The sequence below is a fragment of the Spodoptera frugiperda genome, chromosome 30, assembly GCF_023101765.2.
Source record: "Spodoptera frugiperda isolate SF20-4 chromosome 30, AGI-APGP_CSIRO_Sfru_2.0, whole genome shotgun sequence".
Classification (NCBI taxonomy): Eukaryota; Metazoa; Arthropoda; class Insecta; order Lepidoptera; family Noctuidae; genus Spodoptera; species Spodoptera frugiperda.
This window is the reverse complement of record NC_064241.1, coordinates 1,702,349-1,718,638: the sequence shown is the minus strand read 5'-3', so window position 1 is coordinate 1,718,638 and position 16,290 is coordinate 1,702,349. Positions and strand designations below refer to the sequence as shown.

The following is a 16,290-nucleotide window of genomic DNA, read 5'->3' as shown; positions in this document are numbered from 1 at the left end:
ATTTTTATTTTATTTTATTTTTATTTTATTTTTATTTTATTTTTATTTTATTTTATTTTTATTTTATTTTTATTTTATTTTTTGATTTTTGAAATAAAAATATATCTATGTCCTTTTCTAAGGTTCTAAACTATATCTGTACCAAATTTCAACCAAATCCGTCAAATAGTTGCGGAGATTAATGGTATAAGCATAGAATGTTCGACGTGATTCTTTAATTTGACATAACTTTTTTATTTATGAACCGATTGACATGAAACAAACACTAAATGTAAATTTAAGCATCCCACAATATATTCGTGAAAACCGCATCCAACTCGGATCAGCCGTTTCTGAGATTAGCGCGCACAGACGAACAGACAAACAGACAAACAGACAAACAGACAAACAGACAAACAGACAAACAGACAAACAGACAAACAGACAAAAAAAAAGTTAATTACATTTTTGGGTTCGACATCGACATAACAATAACCCCTGCTATTTTTTTTATTTTTATTTTCAATGTACAGACAGCACTTTTCTACGATTTTATTATATGTATAGATTAAAGTACGTGTAAGTCTTGAGCTTTTATTTAGGTTTTTAATTATTATTTATTAAACATATTGACATTTCAACCGATCGATCACTAATCGAAAAGATTTATTACACATTACAGCACTTAATGCCACTGCACAATGTACACAAACGTTTTTTAATTTTATGTTACAAGTTGGTGGTTAGCCCTTTGGGAATCCGCACCCTTATACATAAGAAGCGTACGTCTTAAGCCTCCGTCCCAAAAAAAATATTAGGAAAATTTAATATTAATAACAAATAAAAAAGCCAAATTGATCCCAAGCCAAAATCATGTTCACATTTTATTAAAACTTAGGTCGCTACGTCGTCTTAGTACATAAGCCTGTAACAAACTTTATGTCAACCAATATTTGCATATATACTTAAAACCTCACGTAAGCACATCCGCCATGACAGACGAGTGGGGTAGCCACGATTTTATACAGAAATAAATGGACGACATTTTAGCCTGGTCCGGTAAGCCTGTTTCGGCTACCAAACTAAGCTTTGAAACCAACAGACATAATTTTTGACAATTTATCATTGTGAAATATCCTATTTTGGATGTATGGATGGTCAGTGTATGTTATCCGCGGGAATTATTTACTCGTGTACACTCATGAGTCTCTCTTAGAGATATGAGTTATAGTCGGCGTCAACACATCTGATGTACCTACACATTAATATAGTCAAAATAGGTCAGCCATGTTTGCTGAGTTAATATCTGGATGGGCGAAAATTATTGAACATTTACAGATATACATACATGGGGGCAATTAAAGAAGTTGACAGTCGTTACGAGTAGTCTGAAGGAGAAGTCGAAAATCTGAAAGTAGAGATTGAAAGTCAGACTTAACAAAATATGTGTATGTTAAGACGATATTTGTGTAATGGTATCGAGTTCTATAGTTTTATTGTGTCATATAAAATAACAATACTTAGATAAAACGAATCAAAGTTTAGGAATGGGATTAAATACGTCATTTCTACGTACAAAATGTATCTTTTAGAAGTTACGTCACTAGATGTTTCAAATTGATATATCTTCTAAAATATTTTATTTCCGTAAGAAAATAAAACATACATGTCTAATATTTTAAAATAGGTAATCTACAAGACGGACATTAAAATAAAAAATTGTAGTCATCTATCCTATTAAATAAAATTAATATGACTTAGTAACTTTCTAATTTCGGCTTGGTAGCACCGTTCTAGCTCAACAATTGTTAGTTAATACTACCACTAGCAACATCAATATTGTGGTTACTAAGTTAAATTTATCTTGAACGGTAAAATTGTTTTTATTTCGGTGGGTGTTCGAATCGCAAATTGAGGTTGTCTGGTGTCCTTGGGGGTCTACTCGATAGATTACCAAGTAAGTACACGTCTTGTTAAGGGTGGAATAAGTATCAATATGTAGGAAATGTTCTACTGATTACTCCTGATCGTGTGGCTGTTGGTTATGTCAAGGACGTTGACCTTGAAATTTATGTATGAAGAAAAATGCGAGGAATTGAGCTTTTTGTACTTGTTTGTATGCATGTAATGTATGTATGTATGTAAGAGAGTATCAGTAAGGTTAATCTGTTATTATAGACACTTTGAATAGTATTTTAAAGATATAATTATATTGTAGACTATATCAATAGGATAGATGACTAATTTTTATTTTAATGTCCGTCTTGTAAATTATGTTATAACATTAACCATGTGTTTTTATTGTCGTACAGAAAAAAAAATACTTCAGGAGATATAATTATATGAAAAATCGCGTGACGTCACTTCTGAGTGCATTTCATGCGTAGAAATGGCGTATTTGCCCCCACTCCAAAACTTTGATTCATTTTATCTAAATATTATTATAAAAATCGTGTCTAATATTTTTTCATTACTGAATTGACCGACTAAATAGATTTTAAATATTAATACTTATTCGCTTTAAAAACTCAACAATAATTATGACCCAATTTGGCAAGTTTCAACAGTGCCACGTTCAACATGATAATTTACTAGTTTTCCATCATAAAGCTGATCGCAGCATCCTTCTTAGCCTGAATAAATACCGTCTAATATCAGCTCTTAACTAAAACTAAAAGCTCGGCGAAGAACAATTTAATTGAAAGTTTTCTTCGAAACCCGGGTCTTGAGTGAAAGAAAAACATTACCCTCTTTGTTTGCTATCCGGGTAAGTTATTAAAGTTAGTTCAAGTTATTGTTTTAATAGACGAGTAAAAGTATGTACCTAATGATGTTAGATGATACCTGACTCCCTTGAGTGGGTTGCAAAGTCAAAGAATAATTTCTTTTGAGGAGGTCTAATTTTTACTGTGTTAGTTTTTTTTTCTATTTGAGAGAATGAACGAGAGTATGACATAAGGGAGCACTTTATAGGAAATGAATTTAATTACTAACTAGGGAAAATTCAGAAAAAGCGCCTTTACATAGTTAGATAAATTATATAGATAAGTAAAGCATGAAAATAAAGGAATGTAACAGATTTGCTTTGAGTTAGCAGTCACAGAAATAACACATACATTTTTAGATAAAAATTTTTCACCTAAATAAATACAAAGGAATAAACCATTTGAGGGAGTTATGTTTACTACTGCTGCTGTTGATCCGTCAGTCACATAAAAAAATGATTTATAGGTTCATAATAAAACTCCCAACTTCTTCATACCAGTATATACTTTTCATGCAATGTAGCAACACACCTTTTGTACCGGTCATAAATTGAATAATTAAGAGAACCTTTCGCTATTAATCAGTCGTAAACATCCGACAACCCTTCCCTTTCCATATTGCGAAAATAAGAGAACACAAAAGATTAACACTCGTGCTTTGTGAATGGATTGAGGTCAACACAATTCGGGTTCGCTTTTTACAACCACACAATAATTATGAGGAACGCCTAAAATGTTTGAAACTCCTTCACGAAACAGAACACGCTGTACAATTGTACATCCTACACAATTATGTAACTTCGTGCATTTACGTCGAAAGCAATTCAGCGGAACGAATTGTATGAAACCTTCCAACACGCACTTGACCGACATTTGCGGGGCAAATGTGGAATTTACGACCTTTCGCAAATAAGCAGGCATTAGGCAGTACTTCGAAAGGACCAATTTGAGTTCTGTGACCTTTACGGAACGATTGTTTCATGTGGAATTAGTTGGAGATATTTTGGTTGTCGGAAATAATTCGAATAGTTGAGTGATAATGTTTGACTGGTGTCACGATAGTAGATGTACAGATGGGTGAATACGAATTGTTTCTGAGTGAATTTCGTCTCTAGAATATTTGTTGTTTTGATCTCGAAACTATTATAGTGAGATATCTATAAACTATTATGTTGGTGAGAACTCACAAGTGGAAAGTGTTTATGAAAATTTACTAAATGTATTTTATATTTAATACACCGACACTTTTTCACAAATATAGTTAGTGTTCACGAACACAGCCTAATTGCGAAAACAGTCCCCATTTGTCATGCAAATGGGTGGCGAAAAAGAAAAAATACAACATTTTACATCGTTTTACGTAACGAGGTGTATTAATGAGAGAAACATTGATTTCTAAATGTAATTTCAAAAAAAAAACTTGTAAAAGTAGGCAACGTCGTCAATGCAACGTCACGCCTTTTATCCCCGAAGGGGTAGGCAGAGGTGCACATTACGGCACGTAACCGCTATTACGTGCTGTACAAGGAACACTCATTTTTCACCATTTGTGTTATAAATCCCATGTAATAGGGGGTGAGCATATTGCCATGTACTAGGCACAACTCCGTGCTACCACTGAGAAATTTGTGAAATAACAAAATGAGCCCAGTAATACTTTGCCCGACCCGAGAATCGGACCCGAGACCCCTTGTCCGGCAGTCGAACCTGCGACCACTACCTTACGAACTAGTAAAATGTATTAGTGAATTTGTAGTGACTGAGAAGAAAATTCTAAGATCTTAGTATGTTCTCTATGACCTAAGAAGTCTTGAGTAGGGTCGAACTACACGTTGAGTGATGCGTGCAAGCTTTGCTGGGACAGGTCACTTTAAAGATGGCTACCTCCAAATAACAAGACAACGACCCACATTGTGACATGGGCCAAAGTCTGTACTTGAAAAATACGTTCGACCTCACAGCCTCACAGAATTGTTTCTACATTTCTTAGAAATCTTTACTAATGAAATTGTTTGTATCTTTCTTTAATACGAGAATTTGATGACTTGTCGTTTTTGTTAAAAGCAATTCATTTCTTTTGCTCTTTTCTGATAAATAGTCTTCAATTAATTTCAGTCAAGTTCATCACGCAATGTTTAGTTTAATTTATAATATTAGAGATTGTTAGTGGCATTATGAAATCAAAACCGTTCTTTCATTTATAGTAGGTATGTCTGTGACAGATCTCTCTTAATACTTTTTTTGAGGTGGGAAAGTCATCCAATCACTTTTCCCGCCTTGGGTGAGACATGAGAGAGAGCCAGACTCTTATTGACTAAAAAACACCCTGTACTCTTGCTTTTCGAGCCGGTGCCCCGGTAAATCCGAAGCCCGCACTCCGTAATACTTAAAGTATAGATAGATTAGCATATTTTTTATTTATGTGACCATTTTTCAGGCAAGATCGTCCCGTTGCAGGGTAAAGGCCTCCCTGCCCTCTTTCCGCTCCTCTCTATGTAAACTTTTGATTTAATAAGTTTAAAATGCTAATTTTATTTATTAATTGAGTAATATTTAGGCTAAAATGCGGTCAAGCTATGCTGATTAAGTGAACATAAAAAAATCAGTTTTCCAAAGGGTTGAGTGATTTCTACTATTCCTATATCTTTATTTTTCTAACCGTCTGAATCTTTAGTTATTTTTATAATATACCCAATATTTCTACGATGGATCGTATCCTCACAATGTGTTTTTTATCTTTACCTACTGTTTATCTTCACTCCACAAAAATAATAATAAAAACCGAAATTGTAACAATATAAAGAGCATAGCGTATTTTATTCTTCTCTCCGTGTGAAATGACACTAAACATGCCCAATTTTCTTTATATCAACATCAATATGGAAATGTATACTTTTATCGTATTCCATACAGTATAAATACTTGAGTGGGGCTATACTTAATACATGAAAAATATACTCTCGTCACTTGCTTTTGTTACTGTCTTTTTTGTCACAATATGGGCGGTTAAGGACATTCTAAGGGTGCATTTCCAACAGAGATGTGCTATGTAACTATGCTAGCTAAACTGTAAAATTGTGTGACTGTTTTCACTGATACTAAGCTATGTAGCTCTTCAAGTAAAAAGTACTACTAAGATTATAGCACGTTTTACTACAATTTTTATTTCCTTTTTTTAGCAAAAGAAATCCTGTTATTTCATCTTCACTCTCACAAAAAGTGTCAAGATCAAGTTTAAGAGAAAGTATTGGATTTTGTGCTACTCATATCAAATTCAAGACTTTTTTCCTGACCTTAACCGAATCAAATTGGGACTCTGAGGTCAAGAGCCCTTCGATAATCTTGATTCGTATCGCTAATCAATACTGCGGTATTGAAGTTAGATTTTAAAATATAATATAAGGATAAAGTGTGTCAGCTCAAACATCAATGAGTGGAAAAATTGGAAGTTTCAATTTCTCAACCCTTTCAACATTAACAGTAGTGTTAAGTATGCAAATTAAACAATATTTTATTTGAACGGAGCTACCTAATTGCTTTTGGTCCTAAAGAATGATATATCCTTTTCTGGGGGTGATTTTTTTTAGGTGGAACCTTTTGAGAGTATGCTTTAGGTCTTCCAAAGTCCTAAAGAATGATATGTACTTTCTTGGGGTTGGTTTTTTTGAGGAGATAGACTAGGGAACCTGGGAATCTTCAACGCCCAAGTGAATAGGTTACTTATGGGCCGACGTGTTCCATCGTAGGCTGCATTATAACTTACTATCAGGTGAGATAGCGGCCAAACATCGACCTCAACAAAACCATCCCCAGCACCATCCCCAGCACCTAAGAGGCACCGAGTCCTCTAATGGAAAATAATGATATGTCCTATTGCTCATTATGAGTTAGCAACCGAACTAACCAGTATGTTTACCATTTATATCACACTGTTTACATAATGTATGACTAAACATCAACAAGATTGTCTCAAACGCATGTAGCATACAAGCCTAACACTTCTGCCGGGCTCTTTCGGGGATGGTATGATATTTTATGTATAAGAAACCTCCTTTAGGGATGCTTACAGGCTTTTGTCGGGCTATACTAGGTCCAGGCGAATTTTAGTCACGTTCTCTCAAATCTCATCTTGTATTTTCGTATTGTGCAGGATTGTGTTGTTATTTCGTTTAAACTCGAGCTATTGTTGCGAAAATCTAGTTCTTTAAATGTATTATGTGTGGTAAATGTTTGTGGCGTTTTTATGATGATTTAAATTTAGATAAATTTTTATCTTGTATATTTGTGAACGCACTCAAGACACAGCAGAAAATCCTTGGGTAGGGCAACGATTTTTTTGAAACAGACAAGTAAAGAAAATAAAGAAGAATATTATTATGTAATGAACTTAATAACTGATAGAAAGTGGATATAATGTAAATATCATCGGCATCTCTGTTTTTTTTTATTCTACATGGCTCAGTGTTTGCCTATCTCTCCTGGTGGAATGATGGTGCGACTTACGTTGCATCTTCTCTGACCATAACCAATCCATTCACTTCACCACAGACACCCAGGTCATCTTCAAGGAAACACAATTTCAAACTCTCAGTCAGTAAAATGCATAACGTTATATCATGTAAGTGTGATACATCACAAGTCATTATTTATACTGACCTCGTTTCCTCCAAGGACGTGGATGCAATGCATCTCAAAGCGTCTCACAGTGCCGCTAAAGACGCGCCAATTCCATCGCAATTTGCTCGAAACAACAAACGATAGACGTCATTTGGAATTCAAAGAAATATGGAAATGCCTGCCGTTGTTTTCTTAGCAATTACTTTTAGTTATACATTATAACTTTGTTGGTGTTTTGTAGTAGGTAATAATATTTTGCCGGTGTTTCGCATTTATATGTTTATATAGACTTATTTTTGAGTAAATAGGGTACAAAAGGGGACTGGTTAGCAAGAGGTTTCAGATCGACTGCAAGACCAAAAAAGCGTTGATGGCATATTTCGGATTTAAAAAAAAAATAACAGAATGAAAGGAAGATCATTCATAAATTTGACAGTAGACACACACACACACAGATACAATGATTTAAAAAAGCGCACACACAAATATTTATATAATATAATATATTAAAACAATGAAAAAAAAAACAGCTAATTATAACAAAACAATAAACATACAAAAATAAACATAGCAATTTCAGATTAGCAAAAACAAGATTTAATTGCGCATGCCCATGTCGAAAGGCCTTCCATCTCTCAGCATTGTGTTGAGCGTATGCGCTCAACGCTGGTGTCAACTATTGATCACTAGTAATTCAATAATTATTATTATTGATAGTAGCGCAGATTCTGACGTCATACCTTAAGTCATTGACTGCCAATAGAAAACTGTTGAAGGCAAATCCTCCGCTAACGTCGGTCATCGGTGACCACCACGGCGTTCAATGTGTTAAGCACCATGTATGGCACATAATAAATGGTAATGGATTCTTTTAATTTTACTCCTCGTAGCGGAAAATGCGATAAAAAAATATAGGTTTTAATAAAAATGCTTTTTTCTCATTCTACAGTAAAAATAGCGGTCAAGTGCCTACGTAACAGTCAGACTCGCATCACTAGTTTCATTTCGTAAATATTTTATGAATGTAAAACCTGAAATGCCCCTTGCATTTTAAAAATGACAGGTTTTTAGTAGGGTTTGTGAATAATTGAACACTGTTTAATTGAATTTAACTGTAATAGCTGGTATATCAGTGGTGAGTATGACGGTTTAAAGCTTTTTATATCGATTTACTAGATTTATTTTTATAATAGCTATACTGCCGCACTCAGAGTCATTTAATGGTTACTTAACCCAGTCCTTAGCAATTGTTTTCGATACAAAAACGTTACTAAAGAATAGTTTAAGTAATCATTAAATGTCTCTGAGTGCGGCAGATAGTGAGATAAATATAACTTTGTTTACTAAAAGAAAGCTCTACTAGTTTCTAGTCACAGACGTACTCTTCATCATGAGTAGCATGCGCAGACGCAGCGATGTCGCGTAGCCTACTTATCCTCCGACCAGGCTAGATGATTGTGCCTGGCCGGCTTTTTGTCTATCAGTTGTTCGTTGTGATTTTCTACCCATGTTTATTCACATATGCGATGTAGGATTTTTGTGACGTCACGTCGTTGATTTATTCGTCGATCGTCTATGCGACTGCGACTTCTGTCATGTGTCACCACAGTTTACATATTTTTAACAAAACCACATAACGAAAACAAAAACTGGGTCAGTATATAAACAAACAAAAAGTCCCACCATTCCATTTCCCATCACAAACGTTGGCATACAACACAAAATTTACAACTTTTTCAATATAATTCCTGAGGAATCGGTCAAAAGAATAAAACCTTAACTTTTTTGCATATTCGAGGGCAAGTTTTCTCCCTTTGTGCAAGTTCGTGGGCTCTTTTCTTCGTCCAATGAATAATTCATGTCCGAACTACATTGAGATGAAATAGTTTTTCTGTCAATCATGCTGATGGCTGTTTGATTTGGATAAGTTAATGCAGATCAGGTTCTGATCGATATTCATTGATATTGACACAAGTGGGAGCAACTGTTCAAATTGAAACTTAATGAATAATGAGACATTGAAGGTTATATTACCGATAAACGCCTCACAATTTGCAACGAAGACCAAATCACGCATGAATCAAAACTACAACAATTTTTCATAAAAATGTCTTGTACATTTTGTGTCAAGCCCTTTCAGATATAATCCCATATTGCTACACGAAATGAAACATTGTACGAACAATCCTGTCATTGTAATACAATCCTAAACTGTCAACATAAGAGTACAAAAGCGAAAAATATTGCGTGATAGTTGTGCCACGTCAAAATCAACATTTGAGGTTACCCGCCATTGTATAGTTGCGTTCACAAGTGGTGTCAGCGTCGCACACTGGAACACCGCCATACAAGGGAGCGCCCAAAACTAGATTATTTAATTTTAAGTTGTTTTTTTTATGTTGATATTTTTTTGAGGATTGAAATATTTTTTAATTAGTAAGTCATGATTTGCTTTGATTAAGTAATAACATTATGTTAAAGTAAGATAACGTTTTTACTCTTAGTATGAATTTGCTTTACGTTCTACGATAACCAACCAGAATCAGAGCGTCGAACGCGCTCTGGTTTCGATCTCGTCAAACAGAAAAGAAACTCGTACTAAGGTATTTTAATTATTTTTTTATACGACGATGAACGTGGTGTTTTTTTTTTTAAATTGGAGTATTGTAGTTTTTTATTCTATTTCTATTGCTTGTTTTTAAGCTAAGATTAGTGACATTTTGGTTTTCATCTATAAGTGACACCTAACAGTAAAAGTGGGGGTTAGCTTAGCAGCTTAGTTAGGTTAAGTAACTCAAAAATAGTTTAAGAATGGTTGGTGAAAACGGCTATAATAGAGATGATGACTGGGTCAAAAATAATCACACTCTCATTCATTGATGAATTGCTTAATTTTCGATTTTTTTAGCTAAATTTTTAGAAATAAGTCTGCTATTTGACGTCAAAAGCGTATGACGTCATAATAGAGCATATCATACAAAGTTCATAGAAAATTTAGTTTTTGACGTTTCGAAAAAAGTATTGAATTTGACTAGTAGGAAACATGTCTATTATATCTACCTTGTATGGCAGCTGCGTACCAGTGTGCGTCGCTAAAACATTTCAACTGCTGTCACCAACAGTAGTGTTGTCAGTGTTATTAATTGTCACGGCTATGACTAGGCTTTTCCGGTTGTCTATTGTTTTACATGAGACATTTTTAATGCGTCCTCTCTCAATACTGTTTGTCGTTTTCTGTTTTAGCTGTCATTGTTTGACTGTTTTGTTAGTGGTCGTAGTGAAATATGTGAAAAAATGTTTTGTTTTTTTTTTTTGGGGACGAAATAAAGAAGAATTTTCCATTGTGTATTTAATTTTGATTTTAAGTTTTATGATCAGGAATTAAGTTATAAATAACTTGTATATACTTTAATTTTTATTATCTATACTACATATAATAAAATCGTAGAAAAGTGCTGTCTGTACATTGAAAATAAAAATAAAAAAAATAGCAGGGGTTATTGTTATGTCGATGTCGAACCCAAAAATGTAATTAACTTTTTTTGTCTGTTTGTCTGTTTGTCTGTTTGTCTGTTTGTCTGTTTGTCTGTTTGTCTGTTTGTCTGTTCGTCTGTGCGCGCTAATCTCAGAAACGGCTGATCCGAGTTGGATGCGGTTTTCACGAATATATTGTGGGATGCTTAAATTTACATTTAGTGTTTGTTTCATGTCAATCGGTTCATAAATAAAAAAGTTATGTCAAATTAAAGAATCACGTCGAACATTCTATGCTTATACCATTAATCTCCGCAACTATTTGACGGATTTGGTTGAAATTTGGTACAGATATAGTTTAGAACCTTAGAAAGGACATAGATATATTTTTATTTCAAAAATCAAAAAATAAAAATAAGAAATAAATTATTTATAAATAATTCTATGTCGATCGTTACACGACTTCGGTTCATGTTATTGTTTTAATTTATCGAAAAAAGTAAATAAATAGTAAAAAGGTATGAAAAAAATAATATCAATATAATAAAACATTTAGTACAAAGAAAATGCTCTAACGGAGTATAGATAATTCTATGTCGATCGTTACACGACTTCGGTTCATGTTATTGTTTTAATTCATCGAAAAAAAGTAAATAAATAGTAAAAAGGTATGAAAAAAATAATATCAATATAATTAAACTTTTAGTACAAAATGCCCGAACGGAGTATAAATAAATAATCCAAGTTGTCTTTATCCTCGATAGATGGCGTTGGGATCGAAATAGATCGCGCTATGGTTTCGTTACATTCATTTGGTTGGGTATCGGCCGAGCGCTTCGGTACTATCGTAGAAAAAGTGTATTATCAGTCGTATGATTATTTGTCTGTAGTGGTCCTGCTGTTTCGTATATTCTAAATTGGTTTCGTTGTATTTGTCAATTAATAAGTTTATTTGTTGGGTTTTCCTGGTTTTTTGGTTAAACTATTTAACGTAGGTTTAGTTTGATATCGATTATTAGTAGTTACTGTAGTTAGTTTTTTTAATAAAATTGTAAGTCTAATTTTTTTTAAATTAGATTAGATTTAAGTCGTTTCTTTTAAATTATTTAGTTTAAGCTTGGTTATTATAGCATAGAGGATAGGTTGTAATATAGTTTCTTTTTTAATTGTTATAAATTCGTAATTCGTAGCTTTCTTTAGTTTTAAGTTAGTTTAAGTCCGTTTTTAAACTATTTTTTCAATGCCCTAAGTGAGTATACATCTATTAAATTCAAACGCAGAGCTCATTATGTTGATTTTTGAAGAGTTCCCTGGAATATCTTCCACATCTCATTTTTGAAGAGATCCCGCGAGATCGGGAACTATGTGGTTAAAACCAAAAATTTGCCGGAAGTCACTATTCCACGCGAACGAAGTCGCGGGCAAAAGCTAGTAACTAAAATAGAACGCAATAGTATGGATAGTATAAAAATATATTATGCTTAATTTTTGCCACGTAATTGTACAACTCTGTACCCTTACTATTAGTTTGCTTTACGGTTAACAAGATCGAAACCAAAGAGCGTTCGGCGCATGGATTGGTTGATTCATTCGAGCTCGCTAATCAGAACGCCGAACGCACTCTCGTTTTGATCTCTTAAATATAAAAAATAAGTCGTACTAAGCCCTCTGCTTCTAAGAATGTCAGACATAGTATAATATACCGAAGCTTTACTTCTTACAGCTAGTAAGAATGCCTGACATTCTTATAGTCTACAGTTGATTGATAACTCAGACCCCCAAACTAGTCCTTCTTAGAGGCCTGACTAGCACATTCTTAGATAATAGAATCCATGTCCCTACAGTTTGGCACAACAAGACATTGAAGTTCAATGACCCAAGATTTCATAAGCAAGTGGGTAGAAATAGTTGGTGTAACCACGTATTTGTTCATTGTGTAGGTCCAGAGATGTAATCTTAAATATAGAGACCTGGTAAACCCTAAATATTTCGTCTTTGATGTCGATATTACGAGTAGAAAGGTCAGGGACTGCTTGAATGCTATTAGTCTTCAAAGAATTGAAGTTGTATAAGGGGTTCAATCTGTGTACATATATATAAATTGTATAACATACAAAGAGCTGACGATCGAAGTAATTCGTACATTATTAGAGGTGTATTTTCAGTAGTGAACGCTGAGGTGAAGGTGGTGTTATTCACGTGTTATGTAATTTAGCTTGCTTTTATTCTTAAGTCCACTGTGGATCAAAATGTTTTAAGTTTTGGCATAATTGTCACGGCTCATAGATGTGTTTAGATTAGATTAAAAAACTCTTTTGTACACCATAAAAACACAAAGAACCAACATTCAGAAATTAATAGTACCATGGCGGGCGGGCGATCTTATCACTAAAAACGATTTCTTACACATAATTTTTGGATGGATATCCAGTAAAGGAAAGCTTGAAGAACGGTAGTCCGCAGTGAAACTACTGATATTAATTATACCTACTTAAAATAAATTCGCATTCGTATTGAGATTCACTGTTAAGTCACCTTAGATATGCTGATGTCTGTCTTTAGATGGCTAGTCTCAGTTTTATTATGTACCTGTAATGAATACAATAAATATACTTAATGGAGTAAACTTGGCAAATAAGACGTATAAGGTGTTCAAAAATTGTCTGCCACGGCTTAAATGAGAGATACATATGTGTTTGAAAATTACAGTAGTAAATAAATAATTAATTATTAAGTATTTCTTTTTCCATACAAAAAATCAACGTACCTATGTGTTTGTTATGAAAGAGCTATCTCTTTTACTGTCTCTGTCGCATGATACGTCACTTTCAGTAAAAAACTTTAGCGAACTGAAAAGTTTTTGTCCGAAAACGTAAAATGGTAAATCTTTAGGAAGGTTCAAAAATAATACGACGGATCAAGTTTCAAGTTTCATTTCACAGTCCGTTGCACGACATCACGACGGCAGAAGAACTTAACGGGAATTATTATTGCTGAAAAAAATCTAAAAACTGAAAGAAGAATAAAGGAACAGAAGTCTGAAAGTTCACATAGGTATCGTAAAAACTTGCTCATACACTTTGGACTTTCTAAATAAATGAAAAAGAAAATAATTTGGGTAATATTTAGTTGAGTATGTTTGAGAAGAATTATATTTGTTGTATTTTTTTTTATTTGTGGTAAGTATTTGTTTTTAACGAAAATCGGAACCTGAATTTATGTTTGGTATTTGGACAGGTAACCAATCCTAGTAAATCGCAACCAACAATGTTATCTACAGTGAGGATAGAATTTACTTTATTGCCTGCATTGTTTCAACAAAACGTATTTTAGACCGACGTAGGTTAAACTTAAACTTTTTTTTTCATATTTTATAATATGAAAAAAAATTTTGAAGTTATTGACGAAACCTTATAAATGATGTTTTTTTCTTAAACTTAGGTTGTCACAAATAACTGTTTAATGTCTCATAAACGCTTAATGGTCGTCGAGGGCAAAATCTAAGGAAATTGCAAAAAGGAGGTTGCTTAATCTAATACACTCTTTTCAAACTAACAAACACTCGCGAATCGTGGTATGTTTTGAGAAATCATTCCGTTGAAGTGCGAAATAGTTGAACTAAAAGATACTAATAAAGATGTCTAGTAATTAAAAAAAAAGATATTTTAAAGAACAAGTTGGGATAATTATTTGGATTTAGACGTACTTTAAAATTGCCTAATTATTTGTTGCTAAGAATCTATTAAGTATTAAGCCTTTAACTGCCATCAGAAAACTGCTGAAGGCAAATCCTCCACTAACGTAGGTCACCGGTGACCTATTATTATTAAATTTTTAAATTTAATAATTCTATGAACAAAAAAATTACAAAATTGTAAAATTTAAAATTACTTAACAAAAACAGTTATTAGAACTTTACCAAGTAACACATTGTGAAATCCCTCCAAAAACCACTTAAATACACATCGATACTTTCCAACACCAATAACCAATATTTTGCAAACAGCAGCAACAAGAAGCAATGATCATCATTCAATCATGGATAGCCATTTCCATCGCATAAACAGTGTGATAATTACGGCTATAATTAGCCGGTTAACCCGGGCGGCCATTTTGGTTAATATCCGGACTGATGATAAAATCAGCCGTTAGGATACATTACGTGATGTAATTGTAACAAAGAAGGTGCGGGTCAAATCTTTGTGTAATACTAGCTTCTGCCAGTGGCTTTGCTTGCTTTCTTGTGGGATAAAAATTGCTATTTTGTTCCAGACCATAATTAACCCCTGTTCAAATTTTTACCTCGATTCCTTCGGACATTTTGATGTGATTGAGTAACAAACACACAAAATTTAGCATTTATAAATATTAGTAATAATAAAAAGTGGATTTGTTTAATTTAGATTGTTACTTTGAGTAGAAATTGTGGTAAGTTCGTGTTACCGTTGAGTGCGAGGTCTAGAGGTGGTTTGGATCAATCAAGCACTATTTGGTTGTGGTTTTTTACAGCAAAAAGATCCGATAGTCTGGCCATAACAAACATGCAAACTGTCACATCAAAATAATGTCACTATCCCGCGTAACTGGCATAAGTGTGAGTGAGAAATCCGATTAAAAATGACATATGACAGTTCGGACGTTTGTAATTGCCAACTATAGTCTAGAATTGTGTTCCTAATTTGAAAATAGATTCTATATATACGCACAAGTAAAATGTTAATCTATTATAAAGAGTACACATCTTCGTTACCAAATAATTATAATTTTCTTAAAACTGTACGTCAGATCGTTTATAAATAATGAAAAGCACCACTTAATAATTTAACGGACGGGAAAGTCTAGAATCATGTTCCATTATTTATTGATGACCCGCAAAATGTTGGAAATGAGCGAAGCTCGGTAAAATATGAACTGTGAACTGTTTACACATTTCTTTTAAACGTTGCTTCAGACCAGGATTTTCTCCTCTGTCGTGGGTGCGTTTACAAACGTACACTACACGATTCGATTACATATGAGTTCTATGCCATCAACTTGTACATTATTATTTTTACAAGCAACGTCCTTTAATCCCAAACGGGTAGGTAGAGGTGCATATTACAGCACGTAATGCCGCTATACAATGAACACCACTTTTCACTTATTGTGTTATAGGTAAGTCCCATGTAATAGGGGTGAGTCTATTGGTATATACTATACGAAAAAAGCCCAGTAATACTTTGCCCGACCCGGGAATCGAACCCGAGACCTCTTGTCCGGCAGTCGCACTCGCAACCACTCGACCAACGAGTCAGACATTATTATTTTTAAACATTATGAAAGCTACGCACTCTTTGTTAAAGTTAATCTGGTTTCCAAGACTCGGTAGATGAGCTGTAGTTAAAGGCTGAGGGCCGGTCAAATCCAGTTAAATCGGCTTATCGTAAAAGTACTCTGAAGAAAATTTAAATTGAAC

General features: G+C 33.7%; 1 protein-coding gene and 1 long non-coding RNA gene across 3 annotated transcripts in view; one reads left to right on the top strand and one right to left on the bottom strand.

Moving 5' to 3' along the window:
• The window catches only part of LOC118269701 (uncharacterized), a 185,769-nt gene that overhangs the window by 74,468 nt on the left and 95,011 nt on the right, over window positions 1-16,290 (top strand). The gene's annotated exons all lie outside the window — the stretch shown is intronic.
• The window catches only part of LOC126912830 (uncharacterized), a 481,090-nt gene continuing 475,734 nt past the window's right edge, over window positions 10,935-16,290 (bottom strand). The window contains exon 2 of the long non-coding RNA XR_007707479.1: window positions 10,935-11,200. This is a non-coding gene — a long non-coding RNA (uncharacterized LOC126912830). The remainder of the gene's footprint in view (window positions 11,201-16,290) is intronic.